This window comes from Rhinolophus sinicus, linkage group LG10 (assembly GCF_036562045.2).
Source record: "Rhinolophus sinicus isolate RSC01 linkage group LG10, ASM3656204v1, whole genome shotgun sequence".
Classification (NCBI taxonomy): Eukaryota; Metazoa; Chordata; class Mammalia; order Chiroptera; family Rhinolophidae; genus Rhinolophus; species Rhinolophus sinicus.
In genome coordinates this window covers 33543564-33556537 of record NC_133759.1, presented here as the reverse complement: position 1 = coordinate 33556537, position 12974 = coordinate 33543564, and the positions used below count along the sequence as shown (strand labels likewise).

At 46.0% G+C, this 12974-nt stretch overlaps 1 long non-coding RNA gene across 3 annotated transcripts in view; it reads left to right on the top strand.

Annotated features, from left to right (window-relative positions):
• LOC109456170 (uncharacterized) overlaps positions 1–12974 on the top strand; it is a 72825-nt gene that overhangs the window by 26889 nt on the left and 32962 nt on the right. For all 3 annotated transcript variants that reach the window (XR_012489661.1, XR_012489660.1, XR_012489662.1), the window contains exons 2-5: positions 783–915; positions 1002–1128; positions 6807–6900; positions 7622–7678. This is a non-coding gene — a long non-coding RNA (uncharacterized LOC109456170). The remainder of the gene's footprint in view (positions 1–782; positions 916–1001; positions 1129–6806; positions 6901–7621; positions 7679–12974) is intronic.

The following is a 12974-nucleotide window of genomic DNA, read 5'->3' as shown; positions in this document are numbered from 1 at the left end:
TTATTCCTTAGGGGAGACTGAAAGCCCAAAGGCTTCTCTACATTAAAAGGCTTCTCCCATACTATTGTGTTAAAGCCAGGCTCAACCCCATCCACTCCATTGCATCACCACCCACATGGGTATTCCTGGGGAATTCTGCTAGGTCAGGCACACACGAGCTATAGCTCCGAATACCAGAGGAGAGATGGGAGCACCAACTCTCCGTGTGACGGTGACCCCTAGGTTGGAGAAGTTTGCCCTCAGGTGGTGCTTGTGGGCTCTTGGCATCTTGTGACACCCCCCAAGCAGTGAAAAGGTTTCCAGATGGATCTATTCTTGGCACCCAATGGCTTGTTTGGGCCCTTCTCTTAGTTGAGCATTCACAGGTTGGATGCTAACAGGATTACTCTGGTGATCCCTGGGCCATGTCTTCACATGGGAAAACCAGAGAGAAGAATCCATTCCTGTGGGGCTTCACTATGGGATGGTCAAGTACATATTTGGGGTCTGGAATATGATGCCAACAGTTTTTCTCTTCTCCTGGGTTGCCCATCAGCCTACACCAAGCCACCTTGGATGGACACAAGATGCGTCTCCTTGCTTCTCACCCTCCCCGCAGCACCCTCTGCGCTCCCTACAGGCCTACCTACTCAAATTGCCTTTTTGCTCCAGCCGTCAGGTTTCCCCCTGATGGAACTCATGAAGGGTGTGACTGACCGGGGTGTGGTCTTGCATGTGGAAGTTGGGGATGAAGGGCCACCCCCTTCTGGAGCTAGGCTCATCAAGCTGTCATCCTCCCACAGCACCCCCCGGTGGGCTGTTCCGCTGACCTGGTCCCTGCCTGTCCGCTGCAGACAGCAGTGGCTTTGGAATAACCTCTCAGTGCAGCTCTGTGAGTGGACCATGTGATACAGACACAGGACTGATGTGTGACAGGTACAGTTTATTGTTCTCTTTATCCCAGTTTATATCTTTTTTTTCTCCCTCACTCAAGAATACCTCCTATTATCTTTTTATCCTAGTTTGGTAAGCTCCAAGGCCACAGAAGGGGACAGGTTTGACCCCTGTCCCAGGAAGGGGGTGAAGAGGAAAACAACTGAAAAATCCTGCCTATCTACACAACAGTCCTGCTCGTTGCTCAGGATAAAGGTGAAGTTAAAGCATTCTTGGACGGAGGGCTGGTGGGTTACCATGCTGTGTGTAGAGAATTACTTGCTGACCAATTAGCTGGAAGGCCTGTGAGGGTAGGTAGGACCTGTGAAGATCATACTGGATCCTCTGCACCCAGCAGAGGGCCTGACACATGCATTGTTCAATAATTTTGACAATCATTTAGTAATTAAGGAGCTGCTTGGTTAAAAGGGCTGTATGCCAGAGCACAAAGGAAAAGGTATTGATGGGAACAGTTCTGCTGCCAGAACTTTCTGCTTGGGCAAGAAGCCCATGAGACCTTTTCAATTCCAGCTGAAGCCCCTTCTCTACACAGGGCCTCATAGCACCAAGCCTCAGGGGCTGCCTGCCTCTTCACGTTGTCTCTGCCACTCACACCTGCTAGGCTGTGTCCAAACTCTCAAGGGCTGGAGACAAGCAAGTTCCACGTTACAGAATAGAGGCCCTGCCTATGTGGAGGTCCTCATTCACTGATTGGTTCACTCATATTGTCAATCAATATTTATTGAGCATGCACCAAGTGCCAGACCCTATGCGCTGGAGTTAGAGGGACAGATGAGAGACCTGAAGGTCTCAAGAGTCCGGAGAGTAGAATTGACCCAGGACCTGGTGGCCATAGGACTGTGCCACGGCTCTGATACCACCCTGGCAGGACCTGGAAGCACCATGAAGCTGACAGTGGCAGCTCTCCCTCTGCTATACTCCACACGTCTAATGAATCCTCGGTACCAGTGAAAAGGATGGGAGCAGAGTCTCAGTATGTGTGGATGTGATTGGCTGTGATGACTAGGTGTTGTGACAATAGTGTGCCTTCAGGAAAGTCTCAGCTAGTATAAAAGTACAAATGAAAGGAAATCGAGCGATTCTAGAAATTTGACACTTTGAAGGAAGATTAAAGGCTGGCATTTTGAAGCCCTAAGTAGAAAGAGAGGATTTTTAAAAGCTTTGAGCAATAAACACTCAGTAAAACTTATCAGTTGAATAAAGCATTCAGGACAAACATTTTATTTTATTTTTAAAGATTTTATTGGGGAAGGGGAACAGTGTGTATTTCCAGGACTTTATTGGGGAGCAGCGTTTTTTTCCCAGGACCCAGCAGCTTCGAGTTAAGTCGTTGTCCTTTAATCTTAGTTGTGGAGGGTGCAGCTCAGCTCCAAGTTCAGTCGCGGTTTTCAATCTAGTTGCAGGGGGTGCAGCCCACCATCCCATGCGGGCGTCAAACTGGCAACCTTGTTAAGAGCTTGCACTCTAACCAACTGAGCCATCCGGCTGCCCCGGGGCAAACATTTTAATTGTGGCCTCTTTGTTCAAACTGGACAGTCTCAAAGTAGCTGCCTTTACATTGCGAGAGAGGCAAGAGAGTGAAATGAGAAAGAATGTTGAGATTTGGGTGCTAGGACCAGTCAAGAGGGTTGGTTATTATTGACACGTGGAACTGAAAGCAAATAGATTAGCAATCCAGTAAGTGTTTTGAGGAATTAAACTTCTTAAGCTACAACAAGCCTAGACAAAAACTGGTTTTGACTATTTAAGACTTAAAGCAATCATCAGAGTGGAATGGTGGTACAGTGGGAGGCTGAACCCCACATTCCTTCACGCAGAGAACATCCTGGGATGTTCTCTTATTTGTCAGCAGCCAAGGTGTTTTCAGCAAGTTCCAAGGAAATAGGCAGGATGGACTGAAAATGCTGGCTTTCCACCAAGCCTTTGACTCATACAATTATGGGATCTACATCTCCACTTGGATCACTAATAGACATTTTAAACTTACAACATCAAAAGGCAAACATTTGCAGCATCCGATTCTGACCAAGATGGATTAATAGACCAGAATTACTTCTACCCCAGGAATAACAAAAAAACTGGACAAATACCTGAAACAGTGTCATTAAGACACTGGCTATTAGGCAATGAAGAACAGTGATTCTTGAAAGATGAGAAATACATGACATGAATCTTGTGATGGCCCCAGCTTAATGCCAGGGAAAGCTTAGCAATCTCCTCAAGTTGAGAAGATGGAGCTGGGAGGCCAAAGTGGCTTGAGTTTGCAGGGCAGAGTATCAGAGAGCAGGCGATGTGCAGAGAGAACTTTAGAAATCTACAGAAGTTTCCTGGAGTATTCAGCTGAGTACTAGCCATGCATGTGAATGAAGAAATCTCACAAGGCAGGGGAAAGTATCACCTAAAGTATCAGAGGAAAAAATGCTTGTGGTTCACACAGGGACAGACATAATGCCTGTTCTCACAATCCAGATAGGAAAATTTTATAATTCATAGGGTATCAGGTAGACTATAAAGAAGAGATTGCCTCAGTAGTGGGGAAAAATTAGCCCCAGACTAAACACTACTCTGATCCTATCTAATAAAGCTTAAAAACAAGATCTGAAAGAACTAACTATTTACTTGTTTCCACAATCTGAAAGAATTAAGAACCAATTACTTGGTTCCAAGGAACATACTCATGCCTCATAACAAGAGTTGAACATTTATAGGAATACAAAAACATCAAGGACCCAAGGTAAAATTCAAAATGTCTGGCATACACTCAAAGATTGTTGGGCATGCAAAGAAGCAAAAAGACATGATCCATGATGAAGAGAAAAATCAATCAATAGAAACTGACCCCGAAATTACATAGATGATAGAATCAGTAGGGTGGGACATTAACACAGCTAGTAGAACTATGATCTGTAGGTTCAAGAAGATAGATGAAAAATTGAACATGTTAAGTACAGGCAGAAAATATAAAGAATATCCAAATTGAACTTACAGACTTGAAAACTACCATGTATGAGGTTTAAAAAACAAAAGCTGAATAATAATGTCAACAATAATTTATATATACATATATATATAGTCACAGGATGTAGAGTACAGCATAAGGAATAGAATCAGTGGAACTGTAACAGCTATATACGATGTCAGAGGGGTAGTAGATTGGGGGAGGGGGTTATCACTTTGTGAGGGGTGTAAATGTCTAACTATTATATTGTTGTTTTTTTGAAAGTCGATTGAATTTTTAATGTTTTTAAAAGTACAATACAACCTTTTTCTTTCTTTTATTTATTATTTATTTATTTATTATTAGTTTCAGTGTACAAAACAACGTAATAGTTAGATATTTATCATTTACGTCCCTCACACAGTGATAACTCCCCTTCCCCATCTACTACCCCTCTGACATTGAACACAGCAATTACATTTCCACTGTCTCTATTCCTAATGCTGTACTCCACTTCTTGTATATATATATATATATATATATATATATATATATATATATATATATATATGTGTGTGTGTGTGTGTGTGTAAAATTGTAGTTGACATTCATTATTGTTCAGCTTCAGCTTCAGGTGTACAGTGCAGTGAGCAGGCATCTACATCATCCCTGAGGTGGTCTCTATTACATTGTTTTGTTCACCTGAAACTAATAGTAAACAAACAAATAAAAAAAAACAAATATAAAAAACACTGGAGGTTACAAAAGGCAGATTAGATATGGTGGAAGAGAAGATTCATGAATTTGAAGACAGAGCAATAGAAACTATCCAAAATGAAACAAAAAGAGGAGAACTACTACAAAGAAAGCATCAGTGGGCTGTGGGACAACTTCCAGCATCCTAAAATACATGTATCTGGAGTTCCTGAAGGAGAGGAGAGGAGAGAGAGGTGAAAAAACTTTTTCTCAGGTTTATTGAGATATAGTTGACATATAACATTGTGTAAGTTTAAGGTTTTCAATGTGTTGATTTGATACTTATGTACTACGAGATGATGAGCACTATAATGTTAGCTAACAACTTCATCACCTCACATAATTGCCTTTTTTTTAGTGGTTAGAACATTTAAGATCTACTCTCTTAGCAACTTTCAAGTATGTAATACAGTTTCATTAACAATAATCACCATGCTGATTAAATCCCTAGAACTTATTCATCTTAAAACTAAAAGTCTGTGCCCTTCAACAAATATCTTCCCCTTCCGCCCACCCCCAGCCTCTGGTAACCATCATACTACTCTGTTTCTATAAGTTTGGCTTTTTTAGATTCCACATATAAGCAAGATCATATAGTATTTGTTTTTCTCTGTCTGATGTATTTCACTTAGGACAATGCCTTCAAGGCCCATCTACATTGTTGCAAATGACAGGGTATCCTTCCTTCTCGTGGCTGAATAATATTCTGTTGTAATTACAAACACACACATATGCACGCACGCACACACACAAATGAAGATATCCCATCTTCTTTATCCACTCATCTGCTGACAGACACTCAGGTTGTTACCATCCCTTGGCTATTGTGAATAACGCTCAGTGAACATGGGAGTGCAGATACCTCTTCAAGATCCTGTTTTTATTCCCTTTGGATGTATACCCAGAAGTGAGATTCCTGGATCATATAGTTCTTTTTTCTTTTTTTTTTTCAAATGTTTGAAGAACAAATGGCCACATATTTTCTAAATTGCATAAAAACTGTAAACCCAGATATTTAAGAAACTCAATGAACCCCATGCATAGAAACATGAAGAAAACTACACCAAAGTACTTTATAATAAAATTGCTCAAAGCAAGAGATAATGAGAAAACCTTAAAAGATGCTGAGGGGAAAAAGGCATAGAGTTCTTGTTGGAATAATGTAAACCAGAAATAGTCTCACAACATCTTTAAAGTACTGAAAGATAAGAATTGTCACCCTAGAATCTTTTATTTAGTGAAAATATCTTTCAAAAATAATGTGGTATGACATCACTTAAAAGCAGACTGTGACAAATATATGTATGCTATAAATTCTAAAGCAACAACCAAAACAGCATAGAGTTATTAATATCACTTATCAGTAAACAAAGGAGGAGATAAAAAATTCTAAATTGATCGAAAAGAAGGCAAAAAAAGAGGAAAAAAAGAACAATGGACAGATGAGATTGGCCCTATTAGAGCAGAGAGTGTATCCTGAGTAATAGAGGTGTGTGAGCAGGCAGATGGGTGGGTGTGATGTAGGTGGCTGGGTGGGTGGGAGGTAGGCCGATGGGCAGGTGATAAGTCGAAGGTAGTTTAGCAGGTACCCTTATCCCCAGGTCCCAGATTCCTCCAGAGCTTCAAGTCCTGGTTCTTGGTCTCTCATACCCTGCCTGACTAATGCCTGCTTCATTCCAGCATAGTTTCTTCCCTAAGGAAGATCTGCAAAGAGTTGTGTCATGAAGGATGGATAAAATCTGGGCACACAGAAACAGAAGGGGGTGGTGTTCCAGGAAAAGGTAAAGCATAAGCAAAGATATAGAGCCAAAAAGAAAAACCATTGTTCGGAGGCAGCTGCTAGGACAGTTTAGGACTGAATAAAGGTGTATGATCAGGAAGCTGTAAAAGCAAAAAAGTTGAATGATGAACCTACTACAATGACTGATATTACTGTTGATTTATTGAGCACATACTATGTGCCAGGAGCTCTGCTACAGGTGTTTCATGTTTTGTAGCTACCCTCTGAATTTGACATTATTATCCCAATATTATAGATAGGAAGATTGGCAAAGAGAGGTCAATTAACGTGGCTATGGACACACAGTGGGTGAATGTCTCAGCTGGAGGTCAAACAAACCCAGGCCAAGGTGACCCCAAGCTGACCCTTTGCATCTTATGGAAATGACTTTCTCCCTAGGTGGACCATGCAGTGGTTTGGGAGGTCTTACTATCTTTGACATGCCCTTCCTGGGGATGCTTTTTCCCCCCCAAGACTTGAGATCCTTCAGAAGGTAAGCCCAGAAAAATGGGATTGACCTGGAGTGGTCCCGCAGGGTGTTGGGCCTCGGACACTCAGGCAGCAGAGGGTGGGTACCTCCAAGGGGGCGTTGCTTCTCTGTCCAGCCTGTCATTGCTTCCTTTGAGGAAGGGTCCCCCTCCTCCTAGGGACTTTGGAGATTGGGGGAAAGCTTTCCTTCCTGGCTTTGAATCCCAGGTCTCACAGATATGCGACCCTGGACTAATCCCTTCAGCGTTCTAAGCCTCAGTGTCCTTATTCGTAGCCCTTGGGTGGGCAGGTGCAGCAAACTCTCCAGCAAGCTCCATTAGCCCTAGGAGAAGCAGTGAGAGCTGGGGAGTGTGGCTGACATCTCACAGGGCATGGCCGTGGTTGCACTCAACTCAGGGCTCTCAGACGCAATGGGAGGAGGCTGAAGGGGGCAGTCTTTAACCTTAGCACAGGGTTCAGTTCCTGCTCTACCACTGACCTACTTGCACTTTGTATAAGTGTTGAACATTTGAGACAGTTTCCTCACCTCTGAAGGATTGTCACAGGCCTGCCTCAAAGGGGTATCAGGGGGCTCAGGAAGCAGGCGTCTTTGGGGTCTGGCCTGGAGCTGGGGACACAAGTGTTTTCCCGTTGGTTTTAGCACACCGACACAAGGGCCCTGATGCCAGGTGAAGGGTGGGTTACTGGCATGTAGCACAAGTAACTCCTCTCTCTGTTCCTGCCAGCCTTAGGTTCAGCTCGGCAATGCCAGATTTGGTGACTAAAGAGAGAGAAACAGGAGGGTGAGTGCCTTTTTCTTTTGTGGCTAAAGCATGCTTATTAGAGAATAGCAGGGGAGTGGGGTGGAGGGTACCAAGAGTCAGGTTTCCATAGCCCTGGGAAATGCTCTTGGGGTCTTAGAAGGAGCCCTGAAATTGGCAGTGTCCGGCTGGGTCTGAGTTTCTCCTACAACCCTGATCAGCTCAGCACTGCCTCCTGTGCCCTCTTTGCCTACTTCCTCCCTGGATCCGGGCTCCAGGGTGCCTCTGGGTTTGCCTATTTTGCTATTAAGACTTTTGGGCGCCTTCAGGAGGCCTCTGTTCCTTAATCTGGCAGATGTGGAGTTGGTCTATCCGTGCTCTCTAAATTTCAGTTATTTAGGTGTTATCTGTGGTTTTTGCTATATTTGCATATACTTGGTTTCATTATTTGCTTAACACTCTTCTTTAAAAACCAACTGAACACCTAATAAAAAGAAAACTTAAGTGCAATTATTTAAGAAGGGAACTTCGTGTATTCCTATGATAAATGGAAAACCTGGCCTAAATAGAAAGTGTCCACATGCGTCCGGGACCTCTACCTTCTCCCGCTTCCTGGAACGCGGCCTAGATGAGGAGCACACCCCACTGTCATTCACTGCCCCACTGTTTACTCTGCAGACCAACAAATCATCCTTGTGGTGTTACAGGGCAAGGGACAGAGGTCTGGGGCGCCTGCGATCAGAGGGCCCTCCAATGTTGGGACAAACAGTCCCTAAAGAGGAAGTCCTGTTCGTTATCCAGTCCCATCTGAAGGCTCTCTCAGACATGCTGTGAGAAGAATAGCAGGGGAGATTACATCAGGAGCCTGTCAGCCCAGCCAGCCTGGCCCCCAGATGCTCCAGGCAGGCATCCCCCATCCCTGACCACACCTTCACCAGGGGGCTGACAGCTGCCCTCACCTTCCATGGCCCGAGAATGTTAGAAAGAGCAGGACAGGAAGGCAGGAGCCAGGGACATGTGTGCACTCCCTCAGGTCTCGTCCAGAGCAGAGAGGGGGCCAGCGGAGCTAACATAATAGCACCTAGTGTGGACTGAGGCCTGGGACGTGCTCAGGCAAATGATCTCGCCTGGGCCTCATCTCAACCCCTGAAGTCGCCCTATCAGCATTCCTTCTTTCATAGAAAGATTGGTTTAAGAAGTGAGGAGAGCTGTGAGTGGCAGAGGGACTCCAACCAGGGCTATCGGAGCAGCCATACTGCTCCTGTGCCTTCCTGAGCATGTGTCTCTGGGGGATGTCTCTCCTTCCATCATCATCTCCTGTAAGAAAAGCCTGCTGGAATTTTGATCGGGATAGTCTCGTATCTATAGTTCCTATTGGGGGGGGGGGGGGGGATTGGCATCTTAACAATATAGGGTCTTCAAACATGAACAGGGTGTGTCTTTTTGTTTCCTTAGCTTATCTTAATGCTTTTAATTTTTAGTGAATAGGACTTGTACATACTTTGTTAAGTTTATCTTATTACATATTTCTTGATACTATTGGTTTTTTTAAATTTCATTTTCTAATTATTTCTGGTATATAGAAATAAAACAGATTTTTAGATAGGTATTGACCTTGTATCCTGTAACCTCTCTAAATTCTCTTATTGCTTCAAGTAACTGTTTTTGGGTAGATTCCTTAGGATTTTCAACATATATGAGCATGTTGTCTGCCAATAAAGACAATTTTACCTCTTCCTTTCTAATCTTTATCCTTTTGCTTCTTTTTCTTGCCTTGTTGCCCAGGCTTGTACCGCCAGTATTCTGTTGAATAGAAGTGGTGAGAAATACATCTTAGACTCATTATTGGTTTCTTTCTGGGTCTCCCATGTCATGTTGTTATTAGATCATATTCTTCCTTAGAAATACATCTGGAGTCAGAGACCCTCTTATGCACGCTCTTTAGCGAGCTGGTAAATGTGCGGACGCTAGAGCCAGAATGCCTGTGTTCAAATCTTGACTTTACCAGTTACTGGCAATGTGCACTTGGACAGTTAACTAACCTTTTTGACTCAATTTTCCGATCCATAAAAAGAGAGTGATGACAATTACACCTACTTCACGGTTTCTTTGCTTGTTTGTTTTGGTGAGGATTAAGCCTTGGCTCACGGGAACTGTACACTGAATGTCAGCATCGCGTAGCCCCCTAAGTGGTCTCACACTTCCAGTCCTGCCCCCCTTCAATCTGTCCTCCACACTGGCAGCCAGATGGGTCCTGGTGAAAGGTAAGTCACAGCACATCACTGTCCAGTTTAAAACCCTCCAGTGGTTCCATTTCATTCAGAGTAAAAGTCAAAGACCTTACAATAGCATGAATCCAGGCTGAGGAGGCTCCATGGAAGCCCCCACCTCACTGCACAGACACTCCCTATACAGGAAGTGGTGTAGCTCAGCCGGAAGTTATGTGAGTTGTTGGGGGCAGGTACAAGTAGCTGCCCCGTCCCACTGTGGGGCTGCCCTGCCCTCCAGGAAGTGTGTTCCTGCCCAACCCAAACTCTCGTTCCCACCATGAGATAACGGTCTTGCCACTGTACACGGGGCAGTCTCAAGGGGGCATGGGCACAAACCCCTTCTCAAAAGTCTGACCAGCAAATTGGGGAAGCTGGGGAGACCCCAGAGAAGTCAGCCTGGCCGGCAGCCAAGTTCACTGATTTCTTGAGAGCATCGTATCTAGATGGCCCTAGGGTCAGAGTAATCCAGCTGCAGCTTCCTTTGCTTTGGAGGGAGAAAGGTGTCTACTTGTGACATCTGTGAGACAGGGTCTAGCCTGATGTTTGAATGTTCTCACTCCATGTTTGGGGCGCAGAGGCTGCACGAGAAGAACTCTTGTGCTGGGTGCCAGGGACACAGTGATGAGTGAGACAGCCCTGCCCTCACAGCTCATCGTTTAGTGGGGAGACAGACACGCAAATGGCCAGTGGGGCACGGATTGGAGCACCAAGAACTGGGAGGGGGGCTCCCACTCAGCTCTGGGGGTGTAGCAGGCAATCAGGGAAGGCTTCTGAGGAAGGCCACAACCCAGTTTCTCAGGAATAATAGTCATACCAGTCTTCACTGATTTCTTTAGGGATGGAAATTCATAGGATTTCCTTTCTAACAGTTCTGATAAGCTGAGTACTGTCACCCACTTCTTACCACACCTGCATTGATGTCACCTGGCCATCCTGTGTGAGTCAGCAGCATTGGCTGGGAGCTTGGCCCAGAGTTGTGGCTCCCTCATTCCCTGCACAGTAGAAAGGAAAAAGGTCCTGATGAGCCCTGAGCATCCATTGTTGCCTCGTGCTGTGCCAGGCCCCTTATGTGAGCGATCCTTTGTTGTCTGCAGCACTGCTCTATAGATTGGTGCCATTGCTTCCATTTTAGAGATGAACAAACTGAGGCTCAGAGGGGCTCCCTTTTGTTCCAGCCATGCAGCCAGGAAGAGGCCAAGGCTGGATTTGCACACAGATCTGTCAACCTTCAAATTGTGAGCCCATCCCATAGAACTCAGGATCCCCCTTCGTGTCCTCTAAACTCCTGAGCATGAGGACAGTGACATTTGTGGTGTCTCCCTCGCAGCCTCCAAGCATCAGAGTGTCACAGAAGTCAGGGCTGTGACTCAGTGAGTTCTGTAACTGCCCCAAACTTCCCTCACTTAGGCAGACTTCTTACTCAGCCTCCGGGGGAGTCTTGGGCAGGGCAGTTCCCATGACAAGCATAGGGTGCACCCCGCGCCCCTCACTACCTACCTAGCAGGAACCTGCACCCGTTGGCCAGTCACAGGGGAGACAGCCCGACTGATCGAAAGCCCCCTCCCCAAAGACGGTCCCCTTGCTTCTGATAATACACTAAGGCCCACATTAATGCTAATGAGTTTCCTTGTTTCAAGCCCTTCCTGGGTGCCTGGCAAAGTCAGGGGCTCTTTATTATATCCCTCACCTCAGCTCTCTGAGGCAGCCAGAACTTCCGGCTTTATTTTGTAGAAGATAAGGAGGCTCAGAGGTTATTCTTCCCAGGTCACAGTGTCTGATTTGAAAGCAAACTGACCCCAAGTCCACATTTTTACCCTGCAGGCTGTTCCTCTCTGCGTCCGCCCTCTCTACCTTTCTCTGACACCATCGGAGCAGGGGACCCAGGTGCCACAGAACAAACGTTGCACCACTCAGGATTGTCCTCCGGACATTGGGCACTCTGCCATGTGACAGGCTAAGGAATCTGTGTTTTGTCTTGCAGGACACTGTAATGCATGGTCCAGGAGGGATGACTGTAAAGTTTAAATAGGTGGCCAGGTTGTCTGGTGGCCAGAGGTTTACACCTTCACACCACTTTTTCACTTTTCAGGTCAGGAGAAATTAGGGAGGTGGCGGGGGACCCATTATTGGACCAGGGGTTCTCTGTCCCGGTTGTACATTGTAATCCCCTGACCTGGGTCTCACCCCAGGGATTCTGATTCAACTGATCCGGGGTGGGACAGGAATATCACCATAGTTAAAAATCTCCCCTGCCCCAGGGGATCCTGATTTGCAGCTCAGGGTGAGGAGCCCTGGTTTGGATGGTGCAAATTCCTTCTGACATCTACCCTGAGCTCAGGCTTACTCCCTTAAGCAGGAGGCTCTGAACTGAAGCCCAGTGGTGTAGGGACTTCAGCCATGGTGCCTCTGCCCAGTGGACTCCCACACTGGCTGGCTGGGCCATGTGGACAGCCACGGGGTATCTGAGGCCCTGCCTCCACATATCCGGACAGGGGCTGAGCATGTCCTGGGAAAGCCAATTCCAGTCCCTGGCTAGCCTCTCCCTGTAGGACTGAGAAATTTTGGTGCTTTGAACTTTTCCTTGGAAATCTGGCTTAGCAGTCCTCTGGACTTGGCCCAGTACCACCTCCTTCTGCAGCCGCAGAGCCAACGGCCAAATGAGCAGTGCACTTCCTGGAGGAGTCCCAAAGTGACAGGCCTCATTCATTCCCTTCTTCCTCTATTCATTCATCTTCTGTTACTCACGCCTTTGTGACAGGCCCTGTGCTACTCCTGAGTCAAGGGACTGATGATGGGTGGGGAGATGCAAGTGACGCACCCTCATGGATGACAGACAGCTGAGTGGCTGTGGCAGCGTGTGTGCAGGTGGCAGTGGGGCAGGTGGGAGGAGGCAGCTCCAGCTGGGCCAGCGTGGGATGCGGACGTGTACATTTGCCAGACTGACCAAATGTTCCTGATATTGTCCAGCCCATTCTCGGATATGACTCCTGGCCTACGTCCCCACTGTGGTCTAGAGAAACCAGAAGTGGAGGCAGAGAGGGTGTCAGAGATATGCTAGGAGTGTGTAT